The following is an 18677-nucleotide window of genomic DNA, read 5'->3' on the forward strand; positions in this document are numbered from 1 at the left end:
AATTTTAATCTCGGCTCAATTTTTTCTAATTCCTAGAACTAAAAGATGAGCAGTAAGTTGAACTGAAATTAAAGCAAATCTACATTGAAAACGGAAAACGAGCATAAAAGCCGACAATTCATAAAAATTAGTGATTCGATTCGTGTCCCGAGTAAAAGTCTTAATCACACTACGGGTTGCCGGTTGCACGATTATATTAATTACAGAGAATTATATTAATTATAGATTCCCGGTTGACGGGAATTTATTTTAGCCAATCTCGTTGCATCCGTGCCCCGCTGCGTGATTGGCTAAAATGGAATCGTCGACCGACTACTACGCGTATTGAAGAATAAGATTGAAGATTGAAAGATCGAAGTTTGACCAATCAGAACAAAAGGAGCCAAAACTTCTTCGTCCTCATTGGTGAAATTTCTGGTGGCGACTCGCTCGGATTCGCGAAGCGACACGAATTTCCTTTAAATAGAATAGCAATCTAAATTCATTCCAGGCATCCAAGGCAGGGCCCAACACTACATCGTCTTACTGATGAGTCTAGTAAAGTGGGACCAAAAACCTTCGAGCCAGGCCTCCTTAGTGGACAAATACTACTTTCGTAGAGGCCGATCTACATTGCAATCTTGAATCTCAATCATCAATGCGTAGTCTGATTCCGGCCTAAACGGGCCTGACCCGTAGTGTGATTACGGCTTAACGTTAGTTCGGAACGCGAGGGAGAATAAAGTAACGCGAACGCGCGCGCGGGAATAATCCGCGCAGGATCGTCGGGCGCACGCACGCATGCACGCACGCACGCACGCACGCGTGCGTCCACGTGCGTGCCCGGCTCGATGCGAATCCTGGCGAATCCGCGAGGCGAGGGATTGGGCGAACGAGCGTGTGCACCGCGCAGCGAGGGGTCTCGTGTGCCAGGTGACGTTGTGTCGTTGCCGTTCATGATTTGACTCGCGCGCATTACGGTGGCGGATGCTTTACAGTTAGCCGCACGCTGTGTCGTAACAGTATATTCGTCGATTCTTGCTCGTGAATACGCGAGTCACCGCGTCGAGAAGCGGCCGAATTGATGTAACGATCCGTAGATATACCTACATACACGTAGAAAAATAAAATCCTTCTATTGCGGAGAAAAGTGGCTGTGTATATTGAATTTTATTCTCTGCCATTTAAGTAACGGTTGTATCCTGTACCAAGGAATATCCACTTGATAATAATAAAGTAAAATGTACAAATTTGCTTATTTACAAATTTGAGAAAAACTTATTATTATGTACCTCAAGAATTTATTTTCTTTTGAAGAATATTATAAAATTGATCGTGGTTTCTTTTATGTATTGTAATAAGCAAATTTGTTTTAATAATATCCTAATTGAGGTATTAGCTTACTAGGATTCAGGATTTTGAATAAATTTGACGCTTGTTATGAATTTATAATAGAGATCTGCGGATATATAAACTTTCGAAATATTTGAAACAAGTAATTATTACATGTATTTTTCTAGAATTTTATGTTTAGCTTAAATATCACGATGAGCGAGAGATAACAAACTCCAGAAACGTTTCAACGTATCTTTTGAAAACTGATTCAAGATGTTAAAAAAACAGTGTAACGGCTCTTTGTTAGATTACTTGGTCAAATAGATTACCTGAAAAGGGAATTCTAACAAAAAAAAGATAATAATTTGACACTCCTAATGAAAAGCAGTTGAATATTATTATGATAAGATAGTTTTTAATCTTTGACTTTTAAACACAGATGTAATGCTATGGAAACATGAGTTTACAGAATTGATCTTGCATGCTATTGGTTGCATATGTATAGGCTACCTAATACATATTATGATTATATCTTATTTTCGATCGAAAATGGAGAAAAGGTTCGTCGTCTCCGTTTTTCCATCGTGACAGACTCGCAACTGGAGCGTAAATGGAAACATAATTATAATATGAATCGAGTTTTAAACTATAAAACATTATACAGTTAACCGCACGCTGCGTTGTAACAGTACATTTACGCTTCTTCCTTACGGATAAGATATATACATCGTAAATATAGCTGATCGGTCATCGTGCCAAGAAGTATAATCATTCAATCTACACGATGGAAAAGAACGTGAAAACATTTTCCATTTTTGTTTTTCGTGAGATGTTTTTGCCTACGTTCTTCGATAAGAATTTGAATATATAAGTAATTATAATAAAATCATTTTACAATCACTTTATATAATTTTTAAATAATTTTTTATAAATAAAAATCAATATTTCTTATTCTATTAAAAATTATTATATAAATTATACTATAAATTTAATTATATAATTTAATTTTATTAAAAATTACCCTTTGAATGTGTTGTACATTCCTTAAAAATTCTGACCTATCTTCAAATAGCCATCCAATAATAATCGATATCAATCAATGAGGCATTTAATATGAATCAACGACGTAAATTTATTTTTATATTCCCGACTATTGGTTGTATTCGTAGCATATATATATGTATAGCAGACCTTCACAAATTATTCATATCTTCTCAAATAGTCGTCATTCATTAATTTGGATTTCAGTATCTTTATTGATAAAAGTTTACGTGACTTTTCGAAGTAACATCCTGATGGTCCGACGAAAAATAAAATTACAAATGTATCAATGAACAGGTAAGCAAACTAAAGAAATTCGCGACGAGATTTACAAGTGAAAGATTTACAAGTCGTGGTATTATTAATGCCATCGTTAGAACACACACACACAACACAATAAAACACATGACAAATTTAATATTAGTCTCCTATAATAATTAATTCCCACGTAACAGACGTTAACTGCGTTCTGATGCCATATTGTAACACTCGGTCAGCATTATTGCGCAGGACGCGGAGTCGGGGTTCAATGCCTTTCCTCATTCTCCCCCTATATCTAACATTCCGTCGCACGAATTAAAATATGCACCCCGCAGCGTTTTTCACGCAGCCGGACGGCGCGATACACGATGTTGTTACGTTTCTACGAAGGGGGTGGCCGGGCGCGTATTGCGTCTTTTGTTGCAGCCCACGCTATCCACGGTCATTCGTTCACGCCGTAAACAATGCAGCCGCTATGTGAAAGAATGCGGGATCTCATCCAGCGGCGCGAACGTCCCCGAAGAAAAGGGAGACATCCGCCCTTCATGGAAGCGATCCCTCAGAAATCTCCATCGCGTGCATTCCTAGGAGATTCCACGACCTTTTATTGAATTTCTCAAAGAAAGCCGGCATCACCATTGATACGATCACAGCGGAGAGAAGCTTTCGTCGTGATTTCGAGTCACGAATGTTAAAAAACAAGACATCTATGCTGCGAAGAATATTGTCGATAATGATACGAAAATTTCATTAGATTAAATTAATTTTTGTAGTTGTTGTTTACGAATAAAATATTTATATCTCGAAATTTCAATACTTTCTCGAAATAAATAAAATTCTTATTATTCTCATACGCGATAATATAATTATTATATGAAAAGTATTATGTATGTTAAAAGTTATAATAAAGTTGCATAAAGAGCAATTTTTCGTTCGTGTGTGTGTGTGTGTGTGTGTGTGTGTGTTTTACTACATTCCCTACAAAAAAATATTAATATCGAGCTACGAAACGCGAGCGACATTCGCGAGCTCATTAAGTCGCGATGAGAAGTGGAGAGCTCGAATGAGAGAGCCTGCGAACAACAGCCTCTCGTGAACTACCAGGAGGCCAATCGGCGCTTCCGGCCCTAATTAATTGCGATTGGACGGTTTTAAAGAACTTGTATCCCGTCCCGCCGATCCGGAACGCACGATGGCTCCTAATAATTCAGACAGCGACGAGAGGGGAGGTTTTATCGACGCAGGAAACGATCCAGTCGCTCTCGTTGCTATTAGTGGTAGTGACGGCCACGAGGATAGACACAATAGAGAATTTCCTTCCCCCCCGAGATTAAGGGCTCTCAGAAAGTAAAAATCTGCATCGAGTATCAAATAATTATATCGTTGTCGATGCATAATTCGTCGCCGAAGCGAACGGTGTTACTGTGCCAAACGAGTTAAATGCGTTAACGGCGTAATTGTAAAAGCGATACGTCAAGCAAAGGTGTACCATGGCAATTAGAGCGTTGTGAAATCGTAGCAACGCGATGCAGCGCGAACGATATGAAGGAAAGTCGATTAAACCGTTACAACTGCTCCGATTTAAATCTGTAATAATTGCAATAGTAGGGCAAAGTGGGAGAACTGCAAAGGATCTAACGAAAATAAATTAAATAAAGCCGGTAATGATCTATCAATTAATAGAAGTTTTTATTCAAAAGATATTCCAATTATTTAGCTTTAAACTACAATAATTAACATTCATACATATATTAATGATATCAATGAAAACAGTAATTTCCAATAAAAAATAAAATTCTTGCCATTCGAAATTACTCGCCGCCAGCAATGCTGGGTCGGTTTTATTTTTGACTTAAAATTCTAGTTTATATCAATAACATATGAATATCAATTATGTGTCATAATTATAGTTTATATTATAATTATATTATTGTTATAATTATAATTTATTGTATATTGCTAGTATTAATTATTGTTTAAATATCCTAATATCCTTTGAGTAAAGATTTGCGCGTTTGATAAATAATTGGGTCAGTTTTATTTACATTATTTTTCCCTTAACATTCGCAATTTTCCCACCCCCCTCTTCTCCTCTATATCATAATTGTCTTGACTGTAAAAGAAAATATATTTTAAATATATAATTATTTTTTAATTTTATATTGAAAAAAAGTATTCTTTCCGTAATAACGAAGCAGTCTTTAATTGTGCACAAAATCTCAATTTTATCGTCAATAGAATTCTGGTAAAACGTCGGGTAAAAAATCTCGTTGAATGAACCACTCTATTGAATCATGATAAATTACTGTAATTCACCGTAAATGCTCCGAGCTAAATTCTCATACGCGCACAAAGGTCAATTCTATCGACGCGGCTTCGGATAACACAATGGCGCTCCGAAATTTTTTATTTTCCCGCAATTTTCTCGATCTCGTTGAAGTCCTTCGAAAATCGTTAAAAATCCACAAAAAAAAAATTTCTTTTGGTCCCTTCAATTTTCTTTGAATGCTTGAGAAGGTTCTTCTGCCGTTCGTCTGTCACTTGAGCCACAGTAGCCATAAGCGGATTTTTTTTAATGCGGCGACCAATTGTAGTTCTTCATCGCGGAAGGAAAGGGGGTCGAGAGGGCTCGCAAATAGCGAATTCATCTCAAGACAACGACCTTTCCATAGCCCTTTTCCTGTGCTCGAGTCTTGTGCGCAGAGGGGAACTCTCATCTATGAACTTGCGGAGAGGAAACGATGTCCCAGCACTGTGGCGACTCGGCTCGACTTGACTTCGACTCCACCTCGCTCGCCAACGTTTATCAAGTCGAGAAGTCAATGCACTCCCCCACGTAGTGCGGTTGTGTGCGGCCGAAAGCCCGTATCATACTTACACGGGACATGCCCCACTTTCGCCGCATTGTACAATGGTGACAGATCCCTTGGTCGATTCGCCATGAAAGAACATTCGATAATAGAGACGCACGTGAAAATCTTTATTGAAGAACGAAAGAACTTTTTCTTTTGCAGCAAACAAAAATATAAACATATAAAAATTATAAAAAGTTCTCAAATTAAAAAGAAAAAGAAGAATCTTGACAAAATAGTTTTACAGCAGAACGGATTAGATTGACAAAAATTTTATTTTTTGAATAATTTCAGATGGACTTTAATAAAGTCTTTGTAGAACTTTAATAAAATCTTTGTCAAGAATTACATTCAGTTTAAAAATTTCAAAAGAAATTAAATATCTTATTAAATGCTAGTAGAAAAAAAATTTATTTCTCAATAATAAATACTTATTTCTTGATAATAAAATTTAATTCTTAATAATAAATACTCTTTATATTCGTACGAATCTTGTATGAAGTTTTAAGTATAAAGAATGTGATCAAAGGAATTCTTTCTTCTCAGTATAAAAATTTTTATTAAAACAAAAAAAATATCGTCCGAGATATTTAAAGTTTTCCATTTTCGAAGATATGATATGCGTGAAACCGGCTTAAGTCGCCGCAGAGCGTCGGATAACTCTCGTCCAAGTATATGTTCCCGATGTGTTGCCACGGGATGCACCGTAAGATACGCATTAATTGGAGAATCGGTCGGAATTTACGCGTGGCCGCGCGCGTTGTGCGTGCTTCGTGCATGTCGCTGCGAGGCGATCTCGTGACTCGCCCACAGTTGCACAGAGAGAAAGATCGCAAGCGGAGACGAGTATGTGTTCTCCATCTATTCGATACTATGCCGATATATTTGCGAGATTTGCGACGGTCACGGAACGCGCCGATTAGGATTGATCAGACTGCCTTCGATCACAGAAGCATAAATGTCTGGAGAGTTAGAGCTATCCTTTATTATAATAACTTATTATCTATGTTTAATAGATTCCTACATACTATAAAATTTTATTATATAAATAGATTATAAATACATTGAAAATGATGAGAGTTGATTTAAATGATAAGTTAATATTTTACGCCACTAAAATAAAGAATCTGTTCTGCGTTAAAAATCCGGGTTCAGATCTATCCAGGACATATCCAATTTTATTTGATCATCTTCTCTCGGAAGGCAAACCACTGAGAGTATAAAAAATTATTTATTGAAGAGGTATCTCGATCCCGGTAGCCGAAACTTGTAATTTAAAATGTGTTTGACTCTTACCTTGCCCTTTATTTATTGTTATTTATTTTATAAAAAATTATATACACTACCATTTAAATCAACTCTATGAAATAGGTAATTATTTGGTGCCTGATCCAAGTAAAAATGGGATGTGTATAAATCACCAAGTGCATCGGAGTGCATGATAAATGGCAGTTTCTCTCTCTCTCTCTCTCTCTCTCTCTCTCTCTCTCTCTCTCTCTATAAACATGAAAGTATAAATTCTGATTTCTGTCGCTACATCGTATCTGTACACAGGCGGAGCGTCGAAATCGATTAGACACGCAGCTGCTCTGAAAAATTCCACACGAAATACACCTTTCGGCATTCTAGGAAGAAATAAGCGCGTTTTCGAAACCTGATCGTGCCTGCACGTCGTTGCCAAGCAAAGGAAACGATCAGACTTCGAATTCTGAAGAAGTGACGATGCATCGTGCGCTGCATAAAAAGCGCATCTATACTGATCAGGAAATGCAGCTACAAGCCGAGCCTTTTAATAGATTTCATGCAACGTACTGCGCATTTACTAAGCTTCTTAATCTGTTGCAAAAATTCAAAATTTACTAATTAACACGCTATTTGCTATATATAGACCGAGAAATTAAAGCTTATGAAAAAATGGAGCTTGGAAAAAAATATACGTCTCGAAAAATAATAATTTCGCACAGATTTTTATGATTTCGGAATATTCTCTGTATATATATCTTTATGACGTCTTGACGGAATATATTTTTCTGTATTGACAGTTCTGATTTCCACTGGACTAAGAAAAATGCAAGGAAAAGTGTCTACTTGAAAATGGACAAACTATAAGATTCTGATTGTATTTAGGTTAATTACGGTTAATCTCACTACAATTCTAATAGATTTAACAAAAAAATTCATTTATTCTCAATTAGAATTCCAACCAGACATTTTTCTCAGTATGATAAATTTTCACAAAGGCTCTTTTTTAACACTACATCGATACATAACTGTATACGAATAAGTGCTGACGTTTCTGAGATTCCGTTACAATTTAGTGTCTTCGGATTGTGCAGGATGCGCATTTCTGCTATGCGAGAGTCATCCGTGCGTCGACCGGAAGTAGGCGTAATAACGAATTCCCATCGACCATATATGTCAGGAATACAATAACTGTGTGCGTAAAACACAAAGGCCGTTCTTTCTCGGGAAGGACAACACGCATGAATTCCGAGAGCGGTTCTTCAGAAGAGTACCTTTTTTTGAGAGATTTCACGCAGCGCATATTAGATCATTTGAGAGCGACTTCTCGTTAAAAGTTGGCAAATTGCGCGCGTTTCCGACAAGATAATAATTATGTATTTGTTTCACAATTGTAATAAGTTCGATTAAAAATATGTTATATTATAAAATATGAAAAATAAAAATGTGAAACATAGATATATTTCTTTTTATCTTTTTTATTTTTTAATTATATATTTCTCTATATTTTTCTTATTCTCATATTTTGGTGTTATAAATTTATGTGTATTTTATTATGTACATTTTGTTAAAATTTACATTTTTTTTTCCTCTAAATTTTTGCAACACAAGTAAGTATCGTCCAGTAAATCTTGGTTATTCCCCCAAATTTTCATTCGGCAATTTAAGAATCCAAAATATAAATTAAGTAACGATAATTTGTGAGACCTTTCCGTTGAATTTGAAAACATGTGGAGAGGAAATAACCTCAGGCATTTTCCATATTTTGTGCGACGTAGTTATCGTGGGAGCTAATGGATACTATCTTAAAAGTATCTACCAGCAAAAGTACCATGTGTTTCGCACATGTTCGTACAGTATAATTGCAAAAACCGTCCCTGTACTGACAGGCGCGCGCGAAAAGCACAAAATTCCTACATAAGATCTATTTTTTAGTCTATCTACAAGCAACTGTATATATTTTAGCGCGGATACATAGTTAAAATGTAGCTTTGAAGTAATAATTTTACAGTTTCTCAAAAAGACGCGAGATCAAAGGCGCGATATTTCGGTCTCATCCAATTTACGCGGAAAAACCGGAGATCGGCGTTCGGAATATCGCGGAAGAGACCACGCTCGTTGACACGTCGAGATCGCGTCACGACGCCCTCATTAAAGTGCGATCTCGTGAATAAATTCACGAAGAGAGCGTACGATCATCGAGGGCTACGATCGGATCTCTCAATGCGTACATCGTCGACCCACGCTGCCCGTATAAGGACTGCCCACACGATATCTATCGTCCAAGGTATCGATGAGCAATTACGGATTGAGAGGCTGACCTTGTGTGGTTCGACAGGAAAACCGTGTGAGAACCGGCTGAGAACGATCGTTGATCAATCGAGCCGCATCCTTCTCGACAGATTGATTTTCCACCCGTGCGAGGCATTTAATATAATATTAATTTAATTAACTTTCCAAAAACGTTATTACGATAAAAGTATGTTAACGTTTACTTTACTACGGGAAATGATTCCGGCAGGAATAAAAAATTCATTAAAAATCAACTGTTCGCCTACGAATAATCCAGCTTGGAAAGCTCACCGCAACGAGATCACCTAGAAATTTTTTTCCCACGAACAACATGACAATGTGAAATTGAGGCCATTCGCTACGTTGCGTAGGAATAGCGGCGAATAAGATCAGTGAGGTTAATCAGATCGGAAAGAAAACGATAAGGTTACCCGACGTTAACCCGCGACATTCTCACAAACGAACGACAAGATTACAGCTGATTGCTGAATTACCATTACACTCATATGTGTATCGTCTTTTCGATCTGGAAAGTAATTAATTGTATGCGAAGAGTCAAAATGTCCCCAAGAATTATCTTAAGCAGTATGGCAACCAACTCCCTTCGTAATTAAATGTATGTTAATCGACAGTTGCGTTGAAAGAATGAACGTATTTGATATTAGGATTTAAGAAAAATGTACTGGAGAAATATGTAAAAAATTACGATTATTAATTAAATACTTCCATTAAAATATTCGCAAATAATTGATAAATTCTCAATATGTATGTTTATTCTTTTTTAACTGCTTTACTAAGATTTTATGTATAACATTAGTGGGTAATGTATTTTAATACTTTGTATATGAGAGTAATAAATAAAACAAATTAAATAGTATACATTTTATTTTCAAATATAATGTATTCAAATCTCATTTTTTGTATAATTATAGAACAAGCTAATTTTTTCAGTTTTTTTTTTGTTCTCAATAATATTTCCAACGTTTTTAATTCACATCATTCCTTACATCGTGATAGATTTTCAATATAGAAATTATTTTTATAGTTTTTTTTAACTTTTATTCTATAAAAGTTCTTGCCATTTCCATTCTCGAATTATTTAAACATTGTTTTTACTTTTTATCGGAGCGTTCGGAGATTGTTTGGAATAAGGGTCGTTCAAAACGTGTGGTCCATTTGAAACGAACCAACAAAAAAGTTCCTAAATCGTGGAGAAAGTATCACTTGCGGACGACGGTGCGACGAAAAATTCAAGTGTGAGGGATCTTAATGAGATGACGAGATGCGAATGGCGGGGGATCGTTTACGATCGTCCATGATCTCGCCGTTACGTGATTGAGCAATGGCAAAGGTTTTTGACCACGCAACAACGTCCTACGTGCATCAATGCGTCATGAGACGCTGAAGTCCCCGATGATGATCCGCTAACAATGACGTGGGCGACACAAAGGCGATATCGATACATTGGAATGAAAATAATCGGCGTTATCCTGAATAGAAATAATAACGAAACGCGTATATATGCAATAGATGTTTAGAGAGAATTTTGGAACTGTTTGTTTTCTTCAATTATAATTCAGCAAATGTCATGTGATTTTTTTTTTTTACATAAACGATCGCCTGATGCATTTTTATTCTCCAATTACAATCATTATTATTAACAACATATTGTATATTATTAATTGTTTTCCAATTTATTAGTATTTGAGAACATTATAGATATAGATTTAATTTTCTGGAGATACTAAGTAAAAACAAATATTAAACGGAAAAAAACATGTAACTTATTGTGCAAGCATCTTAAAAAAATAAATTTTTTATTTCTATACAATTATAACTCATATTTAAAGATTCATAAAAGAATAGTTATTAAAGAAAAAAACTTATTAAACGATATATTCATATAAAACAATACTTCATAATTTATTTTCGTAATTTTTCTTTATAACTTTTTTTTGTTGTCGAGTATAAAAACCTCAGGTGAGATTATTCCCGGATTCATAATATCATTAATTTTTCCGATTCAAAGATATTTAATTTAAGACCGATTGTAACGATAAAGTTATGATACAAGTTAATCGTGGAGCTTTCGAACGAGATGCATGAGATGTTATCACGGTCCGAGTACACTGCATTCTAATGTCGTATAATTATGTTTCACGTAGTAACATATTTCCTATGTCATGTGTGTCATTTTTTTCTGAATGAACTTTTGAATGAAATATATATTTAAAAAAAATCTAATCTTTAAGTAAACGGTTTTTCCCCTCTCCTCTCATTTTACCTTAATTTAATTTAATCCTCACTGCGCCTCGTATGAAATTCGTACAATTAATGCCAGACGTACTTGGAATTTTATCTTTACGTGCAATGGCTTTTTGCGCGCAGGCGGGAAATTTCTTTCGACTCAGAACGCCCAAACGGTGCGCGATTAGAAAATTAACGTGTGGCGTTACGTTCGTTACGTGGCGGAGTTGCGTGAAAATCAGCACGCGATGATCGTATGGCCGAGCACGTTATAATCGTACGTGAGGAAACTCTCCACCTTCCTGATTATCAATTGCAGAGATTAATTACACGGGAGTGGCAGACAGAAAGAGGGACATATCTCCGTCATCGTCGTACACCTTGTCGATTACGTCTCGCACCGTTAACGATCGCGAATCATTATCGCGAATCATTATCGCGAATCATGTTGCGCGCGAGGGGACCGCATGCTTGTTTCGCTCGTTTTAATTATGCTCGTACGACCCAATTACGTCGCACCACGCGCTTAATTGCAATATCGACCTGGATCTCGGATCTCGTATTTTCTGCGGTTTTCTCTTCACCCAACCGGTGCTTTTTCTCGATATCGAGTTTAAATAAATTCTGCTGTTCGTATTGTATATTAGTCAAAGTAAATAAATATAAACTATGCGTTCTTATATCTTAGCATTTGTGTTTCGTTGGAAAGAATTTAATCATATCAGCATCTGCCTTCAACTTGATATATATAGAAAGAGAGAGAGAGAGATGATTCAAGCTATTTCACTCTTTCTAAACTAATAGCGACAACTTCACTAGGAATGTGCATTTATTCTTATTGTGTCTATAATTTGAACAAACTCTATTGTCTACATTCGCAGCGGTTAGATGCCTTCACCTCCTTTACGATTTTTTCCAAGAGACAAAATCATGAAGATATTTTTCAAATTGTTTCACATGACGATTACTTGAAGACTTATCTTGACTTTGTAATTTCAATACACGTGCGATACTCTGTTTCTCTTCTCTTCTCTCTCTCTCTCTCTCTCTCTCTCTCTCTCTCTTCACGGTATTTTTTAACCGTGATGTCTGATGTTTTTATGAAGGAAATATCATTTAGCCTCTTTGCCGTGTAAAGGATATAATTAAGTACATGCATTTTAAACATAATCAGCGTCAGAAATGGTTGTAACACTTTGTTCCAGGTTTATTCTCCCAGAGCAGGTAACAATAATACATATTTAAAAATTAAAAGTTTTGATATAACGCTTCCGGTTTCATTGGTGAGTTAAAGTGATTTAGTAGGCTAACGATTATCGTTATCAATTTAAACAATATTTTATCAGTGCTATCTCTTATCGGCGTGGTGTCTTAGCCGATATTTCGACGTCGATCGCACTAGACAAATAATATTGGAGGCAAAGACGTTTCTGATAGTCTTATGCTCGTTTCTCTATCAATATAGTTTAATTTTAATCTTGGCTCACCTAATTATTGTTCTAAGAATTGTAAAAGACAAAGAACCGAGATGAAAATTGATATACATTGATAGAAACGGGCATTAGTTTCCTTTTTTCGAAAAATAAATGCCTGTATTTAAAACGCGCTTATACAACGACATTAGCGTACATTTAGCATACGTTACACATGCTGTAAACGTCAGAAATAAGTGCGCATTTATCGATAAAAGCGCGTTCTGAATACGAATCATTGTTTTTCGAACGTTCGGAAAATAATATATACACCAAAAGGAAAAATGTACTTAATTTTAATAAATATTCGTTTGAATAATGCCAGTTTGAATATTCACTAAACGTATATTTATTTCGTACAAGAACCATTAATTTGATTTAACTATTATTATTTTTTATTTAGGAAACATTTTATTTTCTGTAAATAAATGTTATATTAAATTCACCGTTAAATATCAAAGAGGAGCAATTGTAACCCAATTTCTTGAGTTAAACATTTTGTTACTTCTTTTAACTTTCATATACGTCAAAATAAATCAATCCATTCTATTACTTTACTTTCAAAGTAAATGTCGTCCATATATTAACGCATTTAGTAAATAATAAACGAAATTCGAGTAAAATTGTTCAACTCCATTGTTTCAGACAAATTAACGACATAATAGAAGCAGTGGCGATCTACAGAAATAACTTGATTCAAATTCGAAGGTATAATTGTTATAATTCGGAGATAAATTGGGTAACAATTTGACATCATGAATTCAACAATGTAGTACTACATATTCAAATAATTATTTATTAAAATTTCGTGTATTTTTCGGTTTATAGAACTTACGTTTTCAGGCTCGGACGAACGCCTCTGTCGCGGCACACAGAAGAGCGGCACGCCGCTTTCCCGCTTCCTCTCCAATATAGCGGTTTCCGGTTTCCCTCTGGAGCACCAAAACGTAACCTCGACGCGCTCCGCCGACCGCGTGACTCCTCTGCCTTACTTCACCACGTTCTTTCTCTCTCTCTCTCTCTCTCTCTCTCTCTCTCTCTCTCTCTCTTTCTGTCTCGCACAAATCACCAACAATGAGCGCGCACCCAGCGATCACTCACGTTTCCGACCACTTTTCTCTATTTCCACGCTCGATTCACCGCGCGCGTCACGAACCACCTTTCTCTCTCGTTCGTTCAATCCTCTCAATCGATCGTTTCGATTCACGGTCACTCTCTAGTCGCGAACATAAACAAACGTGGCTGCTACGACATACGCCAGTGAACGTATATATACGTACGCGGGGATATTTACTTCGAGAAAGAGGCACGCGGGCAGCGATCTCTCTTCTTACCGCACCGACTTCAGGACTCCTGATTCGATCTGACTCACGTCGCGGTCGCATCCCATCCCGGCGCGGCGGATTTCTTTGTTTATCGCCGCCGCTGGGGCCCCGGCGAACTCGGGGTGTCGCACCGATCTGAAATCAGCCGCACATTCAAGTCAAATCGAACGTAATCGATCGCCTCACACACGCTCTTTCTTCCGCTCCTTCTTCCCCCTTAACGTTAACGCTGAATTTTCCGTAATCTGTTGACCGACGCGCGTTGAGATGCAGCTGATGTCGATCACTAGAAACGACCGCGAGAGAAAGATCTCGCGTCTCGCGCGAGCGACGACACTCGACAATGGCGACAGGTTGCGCTCCGCGGGATGACTGCGCTCGCTTCCGCCGGACCGGTCGTCGCTGCTCCGCCGCGCGTCCCCCACCCTCCGTCCTGCCTGCCCCCACTTCGTCCACCCCCACCATGTCGCGTGTCCGCACCATGGTGCTCCGTTGGTGCACGAGCGCTCCGAATCTTCTTAGAATATGAGAATGCGAGCGATGGTTAATACTCGTACAATGAGCCTGCTGTTTCTAGTCGCGACTTCTATCTTCGCGTTTTCGACGCGACACGTAAAGAAAGAAGGAACAAAAAATGGAAGAAAGGGAAAGAATTCGACCGTGTAATGAATCTGATGTGAATTAAATATCCGCATCTACGACTGTGCGGGATTTACTTGATGAATTTGTCGCGCGTTTTTTTTCATGCAATCACGTGATATTATATATCTGCGGATAATATAACAATTATTTGACTTTCCTTGTATTTTTCTAATATATGTACCTTTTTCTTTCATAAAATTTTAATATTAGTTAATTTAAAATACTGTATAAAAGACAGTAATTAATTACTGACTTTAAGTATGAATTTAACTTGAACGTGAGTCGAGTAATCGGATGAATGTCATACAATTGTAATAGAATTACATGACGAAATACAGTTGATAATAGAGATGAGCTGATGGATTCCTTTGACACTCATGATATTTAAATGTGATCAAATGTATGCTATTTCGACACAAATGAAACGTAATGTGCATAATGCACATAAACGAACGTAAACATTATAGATATCATTATATCTCAACTACTAATTCCATTAAACTAACATAAATTTATAGGTATTGTGAGAATCAGATACAGTTTCCACGTTCTAAAATCAAATCAAGTGCGGTTTCTATTAAATACGATTATATATATGTATATGTGGAATATAACACTTGAATATTCTGTAACAATTATTGTGACAAATTATTGACATATGAGTTGCAATATCTCATATGTGATACTACAATTTCACGTTTTACGTTTCATGTTAGATAAATCTCGAATGATTGATAATCCATATGGAATATCGAATGATTTATGAAATATCGATATCTATTAAAATATCAAGTGTTAATACGAAATGTCAAACAATTTTATAGTGCGATATTAATACGAACGATATTAATACTCTCATATTTCGTATGACATGAAGAAGGCCTCGAAAGCAAGATCATCTATCGATGCGTTGACAAGGGAAGGAGTAAAATCAACTTCAAAAGTAGAATTTTTTTCTCTTTTCAAGGAAAAGAAAAGAAGTTAAGTATTACAAAATTTCAAAACTAATCGATTTTTATCCAATGCGATACAGTTTGGATTAATGCAAACTCGAGTGCAATATTATTGTCAGCTTCATTGCCAAGGTGATAATGAAAATGCATTAATTCGAACTGTACTTATACCATCTTATATCATCTTATATCGGATAAAAGTCAAATGGTCTTGAACATTGTAACACATAATTTTTTTTCTTCGTTCCCATCTATCATCTTATTAGCGATTAATCAATACAATGACTCAACTATTTTGATATTTATTACTTATTTAAAAAAAAATTAAGAAGCATCTGAATCTAAGGTTTGAAATTTTTAACGTAAACACGAAGGATCATCTTTTGTAACAAACTTCGCTTCAAAAACGCGTTCTCACTTCTGGATCTTTCTTTATAAGCGCAAAATGCAACGTAATTACTTCAAACCGTAATCGCACTCATAGCTTGTTAACTTGTTATTTCTGACTAATCGTGATTTTCACGCAATCAAAATGAGATTCCAGAATTCTTGATCCGGTTCCTGGCAAGCGTGACTCAACGAAACGCTTGCCCATCAAGATCAGGTGCGCGCGGGAAGTTATTAAAACTGAATTAGACTGCAATCTGGCAAAAAATCGTCTGGCAACGATCGAAATCAATTTTCCCGATGCACACGCACTCGAAACTCGCGTGCAACGTTAAATGGATACGCGTTATCGAGAGCGGCGGATATTAGAGAATTTCTATGGCGACTGCGCTCGTCGAGAAGAAAAATTAGTCATCGGTGCGAGACTAGCGATTATATGAATGGCAGTATAACTTATTAGACAGTAGATTTATGACCGGTACACTTAAGTCGTGTTTTCGCTACATACACTCGTAATTGCGATTCTGTTAAGTCAGCAGCTTGTTATTAGAACAGTGTATAATTAATGGGATTCTGTCTTCTGTATAAGAGTTTCAGAATTAATTAAGAAATAAATTAATATCTTAATTTTAAAATTTCGATAGGATTAATAGAATCTTAAAATTGGAATAATATTGATATGTAATTTAGTTCTTAATTAATCATTTCTCATTAATTTTTTAACATAAAATGTAAAATTATAGAGCACTAATGATAAAGATAAAAAAGGAGAAGTCTTTTATCGAAATATTATAATTAAGAATCAATCTTTATAAAAAATATGATTTTAAGATTCTGAATTAAATAACATTTTAAAAATTAAGCTGTTATTAAAATTGAGTTATTAAAAGTTAGTGTGTAGCGATGATAAGATTAAATCTATTTTTTAGCTTATTTTTGTTCTTTCCTTATCTTCATGTTTTCCTTCGTGCAAAAACATAAGTATCATACAATTTATTAAAGATAGTATTAAAAATATTTAATTATAACATATTGAACATATTAAACATAATCCATTGTTACAAATAATTGTTTATTATGCCAAATTAATAAATTTTTTGCTCTTCATAAATTTTCTGTGAAAATATATTATTTCATAATTTAAAATAATATATAATATTAAAATCGTTACATATTAATATTGCAATAAACTTGTACAAATTGTATAAATTATTTTACCAAGTGATTTATTTTCTTCACCAATCACATTTCTATCGAACGCGCGTTTCCAAGAATCAAGACTTTTTTTCTGTTACGCATGCGGCTTATACGTGTTGCGTACGTGAATAGTAGTATGTGTGAAACCACTGTTGGGTATCTCCGCGTAAATAATAACAATCCACGTCGACGTAAAGACTTTGTAAGCTGTCTTTCTAAGCGCAATTTGTGCGAGCACAACGCTTATTTCTAATTATTGTTTCTCATCAAAACAATTAAATGTTATATATAATGATTTCCTTGTCGTTATCAGTGTACCATACATTTCGCTAACATTCTTCTGGTAGAAAAAAAGTATGGAGAGAAATTCAATCATGGAAAAATTAATAATGGATTAAGCATGATGAACAACGCCGCAAAAAGTTTTAACAATCTTAGCAATCAGTTTAAGTGTTTTTAAAACATATATACGTAATTATTTCGATGATCTAACACAAATATGTTTAAATCCATATCCAACTGAATTTTTAAATATTGTACTTTTCAGCAGATCGTCCTTTCCTTGTATTTAAAAAAGAACATTTCAAATAATCGTAAAGTTTAAAAGCTTTGATGTGGTGCATCAAGAAAACTGAAATGATTTCAAAATTAGCGTGTAAAATTGAACAGAACTCGGGGTCAGAGTTTATAGTGTCTGTCATATAGAAACCGCACGTGGCGCAAAGCGGGCCTGGCTAAGATCAGAAACAGGATCCCTCGGATAGACGTTGTATCGTCCACTTGCGAACTGCCTCTGTTCCTCATGTCACGCGGCCACCCACGCTGATTAGTCCATTATCCATTGCGGTCATCACTACCGTCAACTCATCATTCATGTTTACCGTTTCTCGGTGACAGTAGACAGTGATGGTAGATGTAAACTTTAACAACAGTATACCAAAGGCGTGACCGTGTCATATCCTTTCAGAGCGCGCAGACACTGCTAACGACACTCATTAAATCGTGCACTACATAGCAGAAGCTGCGCATCCAGGAATAAGTAGCGAAAGTGATTTAACACACATTTCCATGAATGAGAATATTAGGACTCGTCAATCGACTTATGCAATTCTCGATGGCGAAAGTAAGAAGGCGTGAATCGAATGTAAAGAGAGAGTAATAGAAGACAAAGCTTTTTAGAGGAGAAAACTGAGACAGCAAAGTGTTTCCGCCCCCGATTATACGTTTTGTTGTCTTAATTTCCTAGATCGATATTCATAGTCTTATTTTAAGACTGTCTCAAGTAATATCTTAAGATGATAATACGGCTCTCTGATTGATTCATCTTAAGACGATCTTAAATATGAGAACTATGAATATCACCCTTAGAAGTACATTTATAAGAGACGCTACTTGCAACAAGACTATAAATGAAAAGAGAACTGAAAAGGATAATGCAATAAAACAGCACGT

At 35.9% G+C, this 18677-nt stretch overlaps 1 protein-coding gene across 2 annotated transcripts in view; it reads right to left on the reverse strand.

The window, feature by feature from the left end:
* LOC108751400 (signal-induced proliferation-associated 1-like protein 1) overlaps positions 1 to 13709 on the reverse strand; it is a 71916-nt gene extending 58207 nt beyond the window's left edge. The window contains exon 1 of one of the 2 annotated variants that reach the window (XM_018491553.1): positions 13557 to 13709. The gene's annotated coding sequence lies outside the window, so the exon portion shown is untranslated. The remainder of the gene's footprint in view (positions 1 to 13556) is intronic. The other variant, XM_018491552.1, reaches the window with a different exon arrangement.
* Positions 13710 to 18677: the final 4968 nt, after the last annotated feature.

Source organism: Trachymyrmex septentrionalis, unplaced genomic scaffold (assembly GCF_001594115.1).
Source record: "Trachymyrmex septentrionalis isolate Tsep2-gDNA-1 unplaced genomic scaffold, Tsep1.0 scaffold44, whole genome shotgun sequence".
NCBI classification, from domain to species: Eukaryota; Metazoa; Arthropoda; class Insecta; order Hymenoptera; family Formicidae; genus Trachymyrmex; species Trachymyrmex septentrionalis.